This window comes from Lissotriton helveticus, chromosome 8 (assembly GCF_964261635.1).
Source record: "Lissotriton helveticus chromosome 8, aLisHel1.1, whole genome shotgun sequence".
Lineage (NCBI taxonomy): Eukaryota > Metazoa > Chordata > Amphibia > Caudata > Salamandridae > Lissotriton > Lissotriton helveticus.
This window is the reverse complement of record NC_136069.1, coordinates 819,369,782-819,386,127: the sequence shown is the minus strand read 5'-3', so window position 1 is coordinate 819,386,127 and position 16,346 is coordinate 819,369,782. Positions and strand designations below refer to the sequence as shown.

The following is a 16,346-nucleotide window of genomic DNA, read 5'->3' as shown; positions in this document are numbered from 1 at the left end:
TTGTGAATGCCAATACTGCTAGTGGGCCTGCAGCGCTGGTTGCGCCACCCACAGAAGCAGCCTTAAAATGTGTCTAGGGTCTGCCATTGCAGAACCTGCGTGCAGTCTGGTACTGTCACCCTGGCTGGGCAAGTGCACACACTTGCCAGCCCCTAAACCTTCCCTTAACTTCATATTAGTCACCCCTATGGTAGGCCTGAGGGCAGGGTGCATTGTAAGTGTAAGGTAGAACATGCCCTGATGTGTGTGGCATGTTCTAATAGTGAATTACTGCCAAATTCGTTTTTCACTATTGTAAGGCTACCAGTTCCCTTCTAGGCCAGATGGGCTGCTGGAATTATTACACTCTATAATCCCAGCAGGCTCAGGGAACATGGTAGAAATTCATGTTTAGTATGCCTGAACTCAGAATAATAAAATACTTCTTTTAGTAAAGTTTATTTTAATATCCTGTGTTTGCAAATGCTACTTTTAGAAAGTTAGCATTTGCTTGCCTAACCATTTCAGCCCGCCTCTGCTTGGATGTGGATCTGACTGTCTGGTGTGTGTGAGTGACAGGGCTGGGAGTTGACAGGTAGTGAATAGCCAGATGACACCTTAGTGGGTGGTGGGAGTTTCCCCTGAATGATGCATCAGGCTGTGCTCTGCCACCACAATGCTGGCTCCGCCCTCCTGGGGAGCGACTGATGACTCAGCCTGCACCTGGCCCAGGAAAGACCGAAGCTTGTCAACAGAGTGCTCAGGCTGCCCCTGTCTTCACAATGCCGGCTCCGCCCCCCTGGGGAGCGGCTGATGTGCCTGCCCTCACACTGAATGCAGAAGCAGAAGTACCCACCACAAGTGCTCAGGAGCTGAGAGCAGTTATGCAGAGGCCCCCCTGGCCAGTGAGAACAAAAGAAACTGTGTATAAAAGTAGGAGCCCTGCTCCTTGTAAATCAGAATCCTGTTTCACCACGAAGGACCTCTGCCCGACTAGAAGGAGAAGAGACGCTGGGAGAACTGGCCTGCTGCTTGCCTTGCTGAGAAAGGAGAGGAAAAGACTTGATGAGAAAAGACTTTGCTGCTTTGTGCTTAAACATTCTCCAAGGGCTTGACTGAGCTTGCCCCCTGACCTGACCCACAGGACCATCTGGCTCAACCTGCCTCTGCTCGTCTGCCGGTAATTAACCGGGATATCTACTACTGCCGGAGCTGTGACCTTGGTGCCCCCCAGCCCCTCTCTGAGGCCGTGACCGACTGTGTCTCCTCGTCCCCGCCGAGGAAGAGCTCCGCTCCGTTGAGCCACTCTTCCCCCGCTGAGGAGATCGCTGTGTTGACCGCCTGGAAGGCTCGCTGCTGTGGTGCCCCCCAGCCCCTCTCTGAGGCCGTGACCGACTGTGTCTCCTCGTCCCCGCCGAGGAAGAGCTCCGCTCCGTTGAGCCGCTCTTCCCCCGCTGAGGGGATCGCTGTGTCGACCGCCTAAAGAGGGCCCGCTGCTGTGCCTCACCCTCCCGCCAGAAATCCCTACCGGACGCAAAACAGACCCAGGGGACAGACCTCCGACTTGGACGGACGCCCGGGTGCCAGCCTCGCTCTGACCGAGCTGCTGGGCACCTCGCCTTTGTCCCCGGAGGAAAGCCGCCACCGAGACCGTCAACGGGCTCGGGGCCCGCAACGTTTGTTTTCCCCCTTTTTGTTGTGCCAGCCGCCCTGCCTACGAGTGCCCCCGGCCTCTAGATCAGCTGTGGTGCGAGCCGCCTTTCGCAGCTGACTCGCACCGCTCTCTGTCCCTGCTCGCGGCGCCGCTCCGCTCTGTGCGAGCGCCTCAGCCCCTCCCGCTGGAATCCGATCCAGGCGGGCGAGGGAAATCACAGGCTGCATCCAGCGCCCCGGCCGCAGTGACAGGAGCGGCCCCAGGTCCTTTGGCCCTTGCCTTCCGTGGGCCGCTCTGAGGCCAGCACTCACCCCTGCCTGAGCCCCCCAGACCTGTGGGGGCCGCCCGCATCGACAGCCCCGGCAGGGCCGAACGCGTCCCACGCGGGAAGCGTGAGCTTTGGGCGGTCGGGCCCCGATCTCGGCCCGGAACGGGCAGGAAGCATCCCGGAGCCCCTGGGCTGGCGGCAACAAGTTGGGAAGGAGCAGTGTGACCCTCAATACCCCCCAGGAACTAAGAGAGCCATCCTGAAAGGTCCACTGCAGGAAAACATCCATCTTAAAGACTGAAAGTACATTTTTGAACTACAACAAAGAAAGCTTGCCTATTTACAACCTGTGGGCACCCCAAAAACGTTATTTGATCTTGTGATAAGTCTGACCTAAGAGATATATATTTTACATAAAGAAGCGTATTTTTATATACTCACAGCCTGGTGTCCATTTGTGGGGGGATTGGTATATTTTACTGTGTGTGTGTCTACAAATGCTTAACTGACTAACGCCTGGAGAATCGCCTTGGCTGCTCACGCCACGCACCTAGAGGGTGAGCAAGGGTAATTCTGAAGGGTCATCCTTTGCCCTGACTTAGAGGAGAGGGTCCCTGCTTGTCACAAGTACCTACTTGCGCCAACCAGAGACCCCCAATTCTAACATTGGTCGCAGCGGTGAGGATTTGCGAATTTGCATTTGTAGTTTACATACAGTGAATTACTGATCACCACATAGGGAGAGCAGATCTATAACGCAGCCACAGGTTTCCAGTTCCTTTTTGCTAATTTTGTTGAGACATCTGCCATTACTGAAGCCATGCCTGGCTCACTTCCTGCCGGAACAGCGCTCTCTACCTTCTCTGGAGCAGATGACATAGATTGGAGAGAGGGAGCCTTGAGGAGCTTAACCAATGACCAGCTGAAAGATCTCTGCACAAAATGCAGAATTGCCAAAGGTGGATTGAGCAACAAGACCCAACTCGTGACGGCGCTGAGAGCCTGGAGGGAGTCAAGAGATCCACAGACCCCGGTGGATATCGTGCCACCAGATGGCGCTGTAGAGCCCCCCAGAGGCCTGTCACCAGAGGAGCTGGCAGACAGAGCCGCAGACAGGGCACATGCAATGGAGATGGCAAGATTAGCTGGGCAAATGGAAATGGAAAAACAAAAACTGGAAATGGACAAGCAAAGATTGGCCATGGAGGCACAGCAACGCCAGCTGGACCATGACCTGAGAATGAAGGAGTTGGAGCAAAGAGGTTTGGGAGCAGCTCCTTCTGGTGGCAGCACAACGCCGGTGCAGGTAGAGTCCAAGGTGTACATCCCCAAAGATATAGTTAAAGAATTCTTTAGGGGGGATGACATAGGACAGTGGTTTAGGGCATATGAGGTAGCCATGTCCTCCCACCGGGTCCCTGAGAAAGATTGGGGAGCGGGGTTGTGGGGAAGGTTCCTTAGCGAAGGGCGGGACACCCTGCTAGATTTGCCCACTGCAGAACAGGTTTCCTATCCCCACATGAAAGAGGCCTTAATGACCAGGTATGGGCTTACCCCTGAATTATATAGACAGAGGTTCAGGGGGTGTGCAAAGCGTCCTGGGACTACGTATGTGGAGTATGTGAATTTTTTTTGCAGAGCCCTGGATGGTTGGGTGAAGGGTAACAAGGTGAATGATTTTCAAAGTCTCTTTGATTTAATTGCATGGGAGCACTTGTCTGATAACTGTTTTCCTGAGTTACGCCAGCACCTGATTGATAGCAAGCTGTCCAACCCGAGGAAGCTTGCTGAGGAGGCGGACCGCTGGCTCAGCACCAGGGTCCACAAGGGTCCAGTGGGAGACTCCGCCAAGGGTGGGCAGGGTCCCCAGCAGAAGAGTGGGGGGGACAGGGGTAAACAGAAAGGGTTCCCTAAAGGCCCCCAAAGTAATCCCCAAGGGAACCAGCAGAAGGGTTCTCAGCCTCCCCCACCCCCAAAGCAGAATGGGGCCCCGACAGGTAGACCTGTTCCAAAGGGGCCCTTCAATTGTTACAAATGTGGTGACCCGGGGCACATAGCCAGTGACCCCAAGTGTCGCCTGTTTGGAAAACCAGCACCCACTGGTGCTCCGCCCCGACAAGTGACCAGTGTTCACTTAGGAGAAGAAGTGATGGTCCCGGGGGGTGGAGATCCTGTTCAGATGACCCTAGTCTCACTAGGAGACAGTGAGATGGTCCCTACAAACTACCTGCCCTCTAACACTAAAAAATATGGGCAGGTGGTTACCATCAATGGTAAGAAAGCTGAGGCCCTTAGAGATACAGGAGCCAGTGTGACTGCAGTGAGGCAGCACCTGGTGTCTCAAGAGCAGGTTGTACCCCATGCCTACTGTAGGGTTGTCAACGCTGACAATTCAGAGAGTCAGTGTCCGATGGCTCAAGTTCCCTTCGAGTGGGGGGGGTCTCTGGTACTCTGCAGGTCTGTGTGAGGAAAACCATGCCTGTTGACTGTTTGCTAGGGAATGACTTGGAGGACTCCCCTTGGGAAAAGGTGGAGAAAACGACTCACCTGAAGATGGTGGGTCTACCTGACTGGGCGTGCGTGACCACCCGGTCAATGGCAGCCAGTAGGGGTGATCAAGAAGTCCTGGGACCTGAAGGAGAGGCCCAGGAACCGGCCTTAGGGAGAAGGCGCAGGGGGCGCGGGAAACCGGCCCCTGCTGTTCCCACGGTCCAGGAGGAAGCAGACCTTGAGGGGGATGCCCTGGAGCCTACAGGGGAACAGATTGCTGAACTGGGGGACCTGCCTGAGCTGACCCATTGGCAGCAAGAAGGAGGCCCCTCCAGGGAGGAATTCTGCAGGGAGCAGAAAGAATGCCCTTCTCTCGTGGGTATGCGGCAGCAGGCTGCAGACCAGGCCAATGGTGTTCAGGCCAAAACACATTATGTGTACTGGGAGAATGACCTCCTGTATTCGGAGCCTAAGACTGCTGAACCTGGGTCAGCCCGTGTGCTGGTGGTACCCCAGAAGTTCAGAGCCTTCCTACTGGGACTGGCTCATGATGTGCCGTTAGCAGGACATTTGGGGATGGACAAGACCTATGACAGGCTTGTCACCCACTTTTACTGGCCCCAAATGCACAAGAGCTCAGATGCTCATTGTAGGACCTGTCCAACTTGCCAGGCAAGTGGGAAGAGTGGAGGGAAGAACAAGGCTCCACTCCAACCATTCCCTGTAGTCAGTACCCCATTCCAACGAGTGGGTATTGACATTGTTGGGCCTCTGGACCCCAAGACAGCCATGGGCAACAGGTTCATCCTGGTCTTGGTGGATCATGCCACCCGGTACCCTGAAGCCATCCCTCTGAGGACAGTGACGGCCCCCGTGGTGGGGCGTGCACTAATGGGAATTTTCTCCAGAGTGGGGTTCCCTCTAGAGGTGGTGAGCGACAGAGGGACCAACTTCATATCCAAGTATATGAAGTCCCTTTGGCAAGAGTGTGGTGTGACCTACAAGTTCACCACACCTTACCATCCCCAAGGAAATGGGTTGGTTGAAAGATTCAACCGAACCCTAAAGGGCATGATCATGGGCCTGGAAGGTCCAATGAGGCGTAAGTGGGACGTCCTCTTACCATGCCTGCTCTTTGCATACCGCGAGGTGCCACAGAAGTCTCTAGGGTTCAGCCCCTTTGAGCTGCTGTATGGTCACCCCGTGAGAGGACCACTGAGTTTGGTAAAGGAAGGCTGGGAGCAATCTCCCAGGAAACCTCCCCAGAATGTATATAGCTACATGCTGGCCTTCAGAAACCAAACCAGGCGCTTCAGACAACTTGCTGAGGCAAATCTGGAAGCTAGCCAGGAGGAGATGAAGCGGTGGTACGACCAGAATGCCACTCTGGTAGAGCTTCAGCCTGGACAAGAGGTGTATGTCTTGGCCCCAGTGGAACCCTGTGCACTTCAGGATAAGTGGACAGGCCCATTTGAGGTTGTGGAGCGCAAGAGCTCAGTGACATACTTGGTGGACATGAAGACGCCCAGGAATCCTTTAAGGGTCTTACATGTCAACCGCCTCAAGCCCCACTTGAGAAGGTCCGAAGTGGGCATGCTGTTGGCCACTGATGATGGAATGGAAGAGGAGTCTGAGCCTCTTCCTGACCTCTTAGTGGCCTGTGAGAAAGATGGGTCAGTGGATGGAGTTAACCTCTCACCCACCCTGATCCCTGAGCAACAGGAAGACTGCCGCCAGTTGCTGGGGCAGTTTCCAGACCTGTTCTCCCTGGTTCCTAGTGTCACAGATTGGTGCGTCCATGATGTGGACACAGGAGACAGCTTACCTGTGAAGCATAAGGCTTACAGGGTAACTGACAGGGTCCGGGCCTGCATCAAGGAGGAGGTCTCCAAGATGCTTGCTCTTAGGGTGGTTGAGTCTTCCAGCAGTCCTTGGTCCAGCCCCGTGGTCTTGGTCCCAAAGGCTGCTGCGCCGGGAGCCACACCTGAACTCCGGTTCTGTGTGGACTACAGAGGACTCAATTCAGTCACCAAGACTGACGCGCACCCTATCCCCAGAGCTGACGAGCTCATTGATCGGCTAGGGGCTGCCCGGTTCCTCAGCACGTTTGATTTAACGTCTGGGTACTGGCAGATCGCCTTGACCGATGGGGCAAAGGAGAGGTCCGCATTCTCCACCCCAGATGGGCATTTCCAGTTCCGGGTTATGCCATTTGGGATGAAGAATGCCCCTGCCACCTTTCAGAGGTTGGTCAACCAGGTGTTGGTTGGGCTGGATGAGTTCAGTGCCGCCTACCTGGATGACATCGCAGTGTTCAGTGGCACCTGGCCAGAACACCTGCGGCACCTCTGGGAAGTGTTGATGGCCCTGCGCAAGGCAGGCCTCACAATCAAGGCGAGCAAGTGCCAGATTGGGCAGGGTTCCGTGGTGTACTTGGGACACCAAGTGGGGAGTGGCAAGGTGGCACCCTTGCAACCCAAAATTGAGACCATCCTGGCTTGGGAACCCCCCAAGACCCAGACTGCCGTGAGAGCCTTCCTGGGGCTCACTGGGTATTACAGGAGGTTTGTCAAGGGCTATGGCACTATTGTGACCCCCTTGACAGAGCTGACTTCTAAGAAGCAGCCCAGGAATGTGATTTGGACTGACACCTGTCAGAAGGCTTTTGACACCCTGAAGACTGCCATGTGCACGGCACCCGTGCTCCTGGCTCCTGATTTCTCCAAGGAATTCATAGTGCAAACAGACGCTTCAGAGCATGGTGTAGGGGCTGTTCTCTCACAGATGACTGAGGAGGGCTGGGACCACCCTGTAGCCTTCATCAGTAGGAGGTTACTTCCCCGGGAAAGTAGGTGGAGTGCAATAGAGCGTGAAGCATTTGCTGTGGTCTGGGCACTGAAGAAGCTAAGACCCTACTTGTTTGGGTCTCACTTCCGGGTTCAGACAGACCACAGGCCCCTCAGATGGTTGATGCAAATGAGGGGTGAGAACCCAAAACTGTTGAGGTGGTCCATCTCCCTACAGGGTATGGACTTTACGGTGGAACACCGCCCTGGCACAGATCACGCCAACGCTGACGGTCTGTCCAGGTTTTTCCGCCTTAGTGATGTGGAACTCCCTGGGGAAGGGTAGTTCCCCCCACATTTCAGCTGGAGGGGACACGTGTTAGACCTGGCACCTTGGCGTGAGTTTCCCTTCCACTTTTTGCTGTTGTGCCTCAGATGTTTTTGCTGGTGTCCGCTACTCAGGGCACTGCGCCACGGCCAACCCGTGCCGCAGTGCAAGTGCTCCCTACTGTAAAGTGTACATGTGATTGATATACCTGATTGGTTCATTGGATTTACTGTCAGTCCCCAGTAAAGTGCACCAGGAGTGCCAGGGCTTGTGAATGCCAATACTGCTAGTGGGCCTGCAGCGCTGGTTGCGCCACCCACAGAAGCAGCCTTAAAATGTGTCTAGGGTCTGCCATTGCAGAACCTGCGTGCAGTCTGGTACTGTCACCCTGGCTGGGCAAGTGCACACACTTGCCAGCCCCTAAACCTTCCCTTAACTTCATATTAGTCACCCCTATGGTAGGCCTGAGGGCAGGGTGCATTGTAAGTGTAAGGTAGAACATGCCCTGATGTGTGTGGCATGTTCTAATAGTGAATTACTGCCAAATTCGTTTTTCACTATTGTAAGGCTACCAGTTCCCTTCTAGGCCAGATGGGCTGCTGGAATTATTACACTCTATAATCCCAGCAGGCTCAGGGAACATGGTAGAAATTCATGTTTAGTATGCCTGAACTCAGAATAATAAAATACTTCTTTTAGTAAAGTTTATTTTAATATCCTGTGTTTGCAAATGCTACTTTTAGAAAGTTAGCATTTGCTTGCCTAACCATTTCAGCCCGCCTCTGCTTGGATGTGGATCTGACTGTCTGGTGTGTGTGAGTGACAGGGCTGGGAGTTGACAGGTAGTGAATAGCCAGATGACACCTTAGTGGGTGGTGGGAGTTTCCCCTGAATGATGCATCAGGCTGTGCTCTGCCACCACAATGCTGGCTCCGCCCTCCTGGGGAGCGACTGATGACTCAGCCTGCACCTGGCCCAGGAAAGACCGAAGCTTGTCAACAGAGTGCTCAGGCTGCCCCTGTCTTCACAATGCCGGCTCCGCCCCCCTGGGGAGCGGCTGATGTGCCTGCCCTCACACTGAATGCAGAAGCAGAAGTACCCACCACAAGTGCTCAGGAGCTGAGAGCAGTTATGCAGAGGCCCCCCTGGCCAGTGAGAACAAAAGAAACTGTGTATAAAAGTAGGAGCCCTGCTCCTTGTAAATCAGAATCCTGTTTCACCACGAAGGACCTCTGCCCGACTAGAAGGAGAAGAGACGCTGGGAGAACTGGCCTGCTGCTTGCCTTGCTGAGAAAGGAGAGGAAAAGACTTGATGAGAAAAGACTTTGCTGCTTTGTGCTTAAACATTCTCCAAGGGCTTGACTGAGCTTGCCCCCTGACCTGAGCCACAGGACCATCTGGCTCAACCTGCCTCTGCTCGTCTGCCGGTAATTAACCGGGATATCTACTACTGCCGGAGCTGTGACCTTGGTGCCCCCCAGCCCCTCTCTGAGGCCGTGACCGACTGTGTCTCCTCGTCCCCGCCGAGGAAGAGCTCCGCTCCGTTGAGCCGCTCTTCCCCCGCTGAGGAGATCGCTGTGTTGACCGCCTGGAAGGCTCGCTGCTGTGGTGCCCCCCAGCCCCTCTCTGAGGCCGTGACCGACTGTGTCTCCTCGTCCCCGCCGAGGAAGAGCTCCGCTCCGTTGAGCCGCTCTTCCCCCGCTGAGGGGATCGCTGTGTCGACCGCCTAAAGAGGGCCCGCTGCTGTGCCTCACCCTCCCGCCAGAAATCCCTACCGGACGCAAAACAGACCCAGGGGACAGACCTCCGACTTGGACGGACGCCCGGGTGCCAGCCTCGCTCTGACCGAGCTGCTGGGCACCTCGCCTTTGTCCCCGGAGGAAAGCCGCCACCGAGACCGTCAACGGGCTCGGGGCCCGCAACGTTTGTTTTCCCCCTTTTTGTTGTGCCAGCCGCCCTGCCTACGAGTGCCCCCGGCCTCTAGATCAGCTGTGGTGCGAGCCGCCTTTCGCAGCTGACTCGCACCGCTCTCTGTCCCTGCTCGCGGCGCCGCTCCGCTCTGTGCGAGCGCCTCAGCCCCTCCCGCTGGAATCCGATCCAGGCGGGCGAGGGAAATCACAGGCTGCATCCAGCGCCCCGGCCGCAGTGACAGGAGCGGCCCCAGGTCCTTTGGCCCTTGCCTTCCGTGGGCCGCTCTGAGGCCAGCACTCACCCCTGCCTGAGCCCCCCAGACCTGTGGGGGCCGCCCGCATCGACAGCCCCGGCAGGGCCGAACGCGTCCCACGCGGGAAGCGTGAGCTTTGGGCGGTCGGGCCCCGATCTCGGCCCGGAACGGGCAGGAAGCATCCCGGAGCCCCTGGGCTGGCGGCAACAAGTTGGGAAGGAGCAGTGTGACCCTCAATACCCCCCAGGAACTAAGAGAGCCATCCTGAAAGGTCCACTGCAGGAAAACATCCATCTTAAAGACTGAAAGTACATTTTTGAACTACAACAAAGAAAGCTTGCCTATTTACAACCTGTGGGCACCCCAAAAACGTTATTTGATCTTGTGATAAGTCTGACCTAAGAGATATATATTTTACATAAAGAAGCGTATTTTTATATACTCACAGCCTGGTGTCCATTTGTGGGGGGATTGGTATATTTTACTGTGTGTGTGTCTACAAATGCTTAACTGACTAACGCCTGGAGAATCGCCTTGGCTGCTCACGCCACGCACCTAGAGGGTGAGCAAGGGTAATTCTGAAGGGTCATCCTTTGCCCTGACTTAGAGGAGAGGGTCCCTGCTTGTCACAAGTACCTACTTGCGCCAACCAGAGACCCCCAATTCTAACAGTATGCTTTTTTTCTTTTTCAGGGAAATTCTAAATGGTTTCTCTGTCCACTCTGTGGCAGTAGAATGCTGATTATGATGCCATGTTTTGTGGAATCACCAAGGTACAACTACAGAGGAATATATGAGTCTGAAGGACATGGAACTCTTAGCTAACACATTACAATATGTGATGCTTGCCAACCAAGCACTACATTCTGGTGCGCTGATGATCAGAACATTCTGCTCCTAAAGGAAAGAAAATACCGCTTGATTGAAAATAAAGTCTCTGTTTATATTAACGCTCTCTCTCTCCCTATATCTATCTATCTATCTATCTATCTATCTATCTATCTATCTATCTATCTATCTATCTATCTATCTATCTATCTATCTATCTATCTATCTATCTATCTATCTATCTATCTATCTATCTATCTATCTATCTATCTATCTATCTATCTATCTATCTATCTATCTATCTTTATATATGGATACATGCATACACCTACTCATAGATATGCCATGCATTTCTTTGGATTTGTTTCAACCTCTTGCCATTTATTTGAGAATCCCTACTTTTCAAGTGACTGCAAATGAAGTCATCTCTGGCACGTTTTGGCTGATGCAAGGTAACCAAAACACAAGACAACTTTTAATAAAAATCATTGGTTTCTTTGTTAACGTGCACTGTCAAACATGGGACTTTCACACGTCAGGTAAATATGATAACCAATACACAACAGAAGCAGATGCAGATTGCTTATCAATGTCGTGATAGAACAGTTGTGATTTGAGTAGTAGAAGCGCCCCTGAATTGATACTTATTATATACAGCCTGTAAGATAGTCAAAAATGCATGCTAGGAAAGGAGATGCAAATATAAATGTATTAGAAAAATACATAAAGAGGAGTGATATGCTTTTATTCATGCAAGGCTAGAAAAAATCCCCATACTGTCGAAAGCATTCATACACCACCAAATGGAAATAAACAATTCTGACATTAAACGAAAAGGTGACGATGCATTTGTATCATCACCTTGAGAAGGATCATCTAGGAATTGAGCCCAAGCCTCAGCACTTAAAACCAGAAACACTCCACTAAAATAGGAGGCCTGTTGGTGCCAACAATTCTCAAAGTTAATGCTTGTTCTGGTTGAGCATTGAACCGAATGCAGGGCTCTTTTGAAAGTGAGGTCTGTGAATCAACAGATACATCCACATGCCAATTATGTTATTGTTTTTAAGAGAATTCACTTTCTTGGAACGAGACTGCATGAACCCATCTTCAGGGCCTGGACAATTTCATGCAAAACGGCAACTCTCAACATTGCAGCCAAAACAATATAACTAGTGTTTCTGCCCGGTTTCGAACCGGGGACCTTTCGCGTGTGAGGCGAACGTGATAACCACTACACTACAGAAACAGATACCTACAGGTGATTCTTCTGTGATGAAACTGCTCAAAACAGACTATTCCAAGGGCATCTGGTTTTAGATTTCTTTCATGCAACCTGCCCGACAGCCCTATCTGAACGCTTGTATATGCCTTGCAAGTTCAGCATTTTTGCAAAATGCTTAAAGAGAAATGTTTCCTATTTGCTCAGGCAGGGCAAGGTTAAAAGCATGAGACTCTAGCAAATAATCATCCACTACTGCAAAGAGAAAATTGATATTGGCTTTGAAATGCATACTTCAAAAGAGCACCAATGAAAGGGCTCGTCCGGGATTTGAACCTGGGACCTCTCGCACCCAAAGCGAGAATCATACCCCTAGACCAACGAGCCGTTGAAAGACCCTCACCTCTGAAAAGGTAATACCAGCTCTAAGCCCGCAATGAAGATCATGCTGGGGTCTTTTTCATGCTTGGTCTGTGAATTCACAGGAAATTCAGTGTCAACTTACCCTTTCTCAAACGATAGCACTATCATTTGTAAGTGTCCCCTTTTATTTTTTCTCAGCATTGGACAAGTCTTACAGGAAGTCAGCAGTTATTTATATATTTCTGCATTGGCTAGAGCCTAAAGAGAAAGAATAAAAAGCTGTTCATAACAACATAAGAAACACATTTTGCCTTTTCTCTCAAATACTTATTCCCTTTGTGCAAATCGGAATGCCAAGGTGAATAGCTGGGCCACAGATTCTGGCTAATTATCTATCTCTTGAATGCAAGAAGCAATAAAAACTGCCTAATGCAGGACTAAAGCATTCCTTGCATAGCCTCTAACATCATAACATAACTGAGCTGCTGGTAACAAGCTAAGCAATGCCTTCCCAAAATGAGAAGTACATGTGCTTATGTGCTTATTCGCTCAATCAGCGCTCAATCAGGCTCGATATAGGAAAGGTGGAAAGGGTCCAAATGGCTTTCCCTTCCTTTTTAGGGTGGGTCCTGCTGACTATCATAGGATTCCTCTTAAGAGTGGCCAGGGTCAGAGGAAAAACTTTCAATGCTTCTTAGTGTTCTCTCCAGAAGCAGGCATTTTCTGTGCCTTTAATTTCAGGCTTTTCCCAGCAGTCTCTGTTCTGCCTATGTAAATTAACAAAAGCAGTGCTTATTCCTCACTTGCTCTAATGTCCTTCCTGTCCACAAAGCTCTGCCTAAGTATGCTTTTTTTCTTTTTCAGGGAAATTCTAAATGGTTTCTCTGTCCACTCTGTGGCAGTAGAATGCTGATTATGATGCCATGTTTTGTGGAATCACCAAGGTACAACTACAGAGGAATATATGAGTCTGAAGGACATGGAACTCTTAGCTAACACATCACAATATGTGATGCTTGCCAACCAAGCACTACATTCTGGTGCGCTGATGATCAGAACATTCTGCTCCTAAAGGAAAGAAAATACCGCTTGATTGAAAATAAAGTCTCTGTTTATATTAACGCTCTCTCTCTCCCTATATCTATCTATCTATCTATCTATCTATCTATCTATCTATCTATCTATCTATCTATCTATCTATCTATCTATCTATCTATCTATCTATCTATCTATCTATCTATCTATCTATCTATCTATCTATCTATCTATCTATCTATCTATCTATCTATCTTTATATATGGATACATGCATACACCTACACATAGATATGCCATGCATTTCTTTGGATTTGTTTCAACCTCTTGCCATTTATTTGAGAATCCCTACTTTTCAAGTGACTGCAAATGAAGTAATCTCTGGCACGGTTTGGCTGATGCAAGGTAACCAAAACACAAGACAACTTTTAATAAAAATCATTGGTTTCTTTGTTAACGTGCACTGTCCAACATGGGACTTTCACACGTCAGGTAAATATGATAACCAATACACAACAGAAGCAGATGCAGATTGCTTATCAATGTCGTGATAGAACAGTTGTGATTTGAGTAGAAGAAGCGCCCCTGAATTGATACTTATTATATACAGCCTGTAAGATAGTCAAAAATGCATGCTAGGAGAGGAGATGCAAATATAAATGTATTAGAAAAATACATAAAGAGGAGTGATATGCTTTTATTCATGCAAGGCTAGAAAAAATCCCCATACTGTCGAAAGCATTCATACACCACCAAATGGAAATAAACAATTCTGACATTAAACGAAAAGGTGACGATGGATTTGTATCATCACCTTGAGAAGGATCATCTAGGAATTGAGCCCAAGCCTCAGCACTTAAAAACCAGAAACACTCCACTAAAATAAGAGGCCTGTTGGTGCCAACAATTCTCAAAGTTAATGCTTGTTCTGGTTGAGCATTGAACCGAATGCAGGGCTCTTTTGAAAGTGAGGTCTGTGAATCAACAGATACATCCACATGCCAATTATGTTATTGTTTTTAAGAGAATTCACTTTCTTGGAACGAGACTGCATGAACCCATCTTCAGGGCCTGGACAATTTCATGCAAAACGGCAACTCTCAACATTGCAGCCAAGACAATATAACTAGTGTTTCTGCCCGGTTTCGAACCGGGGACCTTTCGCATGTGAGGCGAACGTGATAACCACTACACTACAGAAACAGATACCTACAGGTGATTCTTCTGTGATGAAACTGCTCAAAACAGGTTATTCCAAGGGCATCTGGTTTTAGATTTCTTTCATGCAACCTGCCCGACAGCCCTATCTGAACGCTTGTATATGCCTTGCAAGTTCAGCATTTTTGCAAAATGCTTAAAGAGAAATGTTTCCTATTTGCTCAGGCAGGGCAAGGTTAAAAGCATGAGACTCTAGCAAATAATCATCCACTACTGCAAAGAGAAAATTAATATTGGCTTTGAAATGCATACTTCAAAAGAGCACCAATGAAAGGGCTCGTCCGGGATTTGAACCCGGGACCTCTCGCACCCTAAGCGAGATTCATACCCCCCAACGAGCCGTTGAAAGACCCTCACCTCTGAAAAGGTAATACCAGCTCTAAGCCCGCAATGAAGATCATGCTGGGGTCTTTTTCATGCTTGGTCTGTGAATTCACAGGAAATTCAGTGTCAACTTACCCTTTCTCAAACGATAGCACTATCATTTGTAAGTGTCCCCTTTTATTTTGTCTCAGCATTGGACACGTCTTACAGGAAGTCAGCAGTTATTTATATATTTCTGCATTGGCTAGAGCCTAAAGAGAAAGAATAAAAAGCTGTTCATAACAACATAAGAAACACATTTTGCCTTTTCTCTCCAATACTGATTCCCTTTGTGCAAATCGGAATGCCAAGGTGAATAGCTGGGCCACAGATTCTGGCTAGTTATCTATCTCTTGAATGCAAGAAGCAATAAAAACTGCCTAATGCAGGACTAAAGCATTCCTTGCATAGCCTCTAACATCATAACATAACTGAGCTGCTGGTAACAAGCTAAGCAATGCATTCCCAAAATGAGAAGTACATGTGCTTATGTGCTTATCCGCTCAATCAGCGCTCGATCAGGCTCGATCAGGCGAGATATAGGAAAGGTGGAAAGGGTCCAAATGGCTGTCCCTTCCTTTTTAGGGTGGGTCCTGCTGACTATCATAGGATTCCTCTTAAGAGTGGCCAGGGTCAGAGGAAAAACTTTTAATGCTTCTTAGTGTTCTCTCCAGAAGCAGGCATTTTCTGTGCCTTTAATTTCAGGCTTTTCCCAGCAGTCTCTGTTCTGCCTATGTAAATTAACAAAAGCAGTGCTTATTCCTCACTTGCTCTAATGTCCTTCCTGTCCACAAAGCTCTGCCTAAGTATGCTTTTTTTCTTTTTCAGGGAAATTCTAAATGGTTTCTCTGTCCACTCTGTGGCAGTAGAATGCTGATTATGATGCCATGTTTTGTGGAATCACCAAGGTACAACTACAGAGGAATATATGAGTCTGAAGGACATGGAACTCTTAGCTAACACATCACAATATGTGATGCTTGCCAACCAAGCACTACATTCTGGTGCGCTGATGATCAGAACATTCTGCTCCTAAAGGAAAGAAAATACCGCTTGATTGAAAATAAAGTCTCTGTTTATATTAACGCTCTCTCTCTCCCTATATCTATCTATCTATCTATCTATCTATCTATCTATCTATCTATCTATCTATCTATCTATCTATCTATCTATCTATCTATCTATCTATCTATCTATCTATCTATCTATATCTCTATCTATCTATCTATCTATCTATCTTTATATATGGATACATGCATACACCTACTCATAGATATGCCATGCATTTCTTTGGATTTGTTTCAACCTCTTGCCATTTATTTGAGAATCCCTACTTTTCAAGTGACTGCAAATGAAGTCATCTCTGGCATGTTTTGGCTGATGCAAGGTAACCAAAACACAAGACAACTTTTAATAAAAATCATTGGTTTCTTTGTTAACGTGCACTGTCAAACATGGGACTTTCACACGTCAGGTAAATATGATAACCAATACACAACAGAAGCAGATGCAGATTGCTTATCAATGTCGTGATAGACAGTTGTGATTTGAGTAGTAGAAGCGCCCCTGAATTGATACTTATTATATACAGCCTGTAAGATAGTCAAAAATGCATGCTAGGAGAGGAGATGCAAATATAAATGTATTAG

The 16,346-nt window shown here is 49.4% G+C and overlaps 3 non-coding genes across 3 annotated transcripts; all 3 read right to left on the bottom strand.

Moving 5' to 3' along the window:
* Positions 1–11,673: 11,673 nt before the first annotated feature.
* TRNAV-CAC (transfer RNA valine (anticodon CAC)) lies at positions 11,674–11,746 on the bottom strand. The gene has a single exon. It is a non-coding gene; the product is annotated as a tRNA-Val (tRNA).
* A 288-nt stretch (positions 11,747–12,034) lies between these two features.
* TRNAP-UGG (transfer RNA proline (anticodon UGG)) lies at positions 12,035–12,106 on the bottom strand. Its single transcript has one exon. It is a non-coding gene; the product is annotated as a tRNA-Pro (tRNA).
* Positions 12,107–14,246: 2,140 nt separating this feature from the next.
* TRNAV-CAC (transfer RNA valine (anticodon CAC)) lies at positions 14,247–14,319 on the bottom strand. The gene has a single exon. It is a non-coding gene; the product is annotated as a tRNA-Val (tRNA).
* Between the last annotated feature and the right edge of the window lie 2,027 nt (positions 14,320–16,346).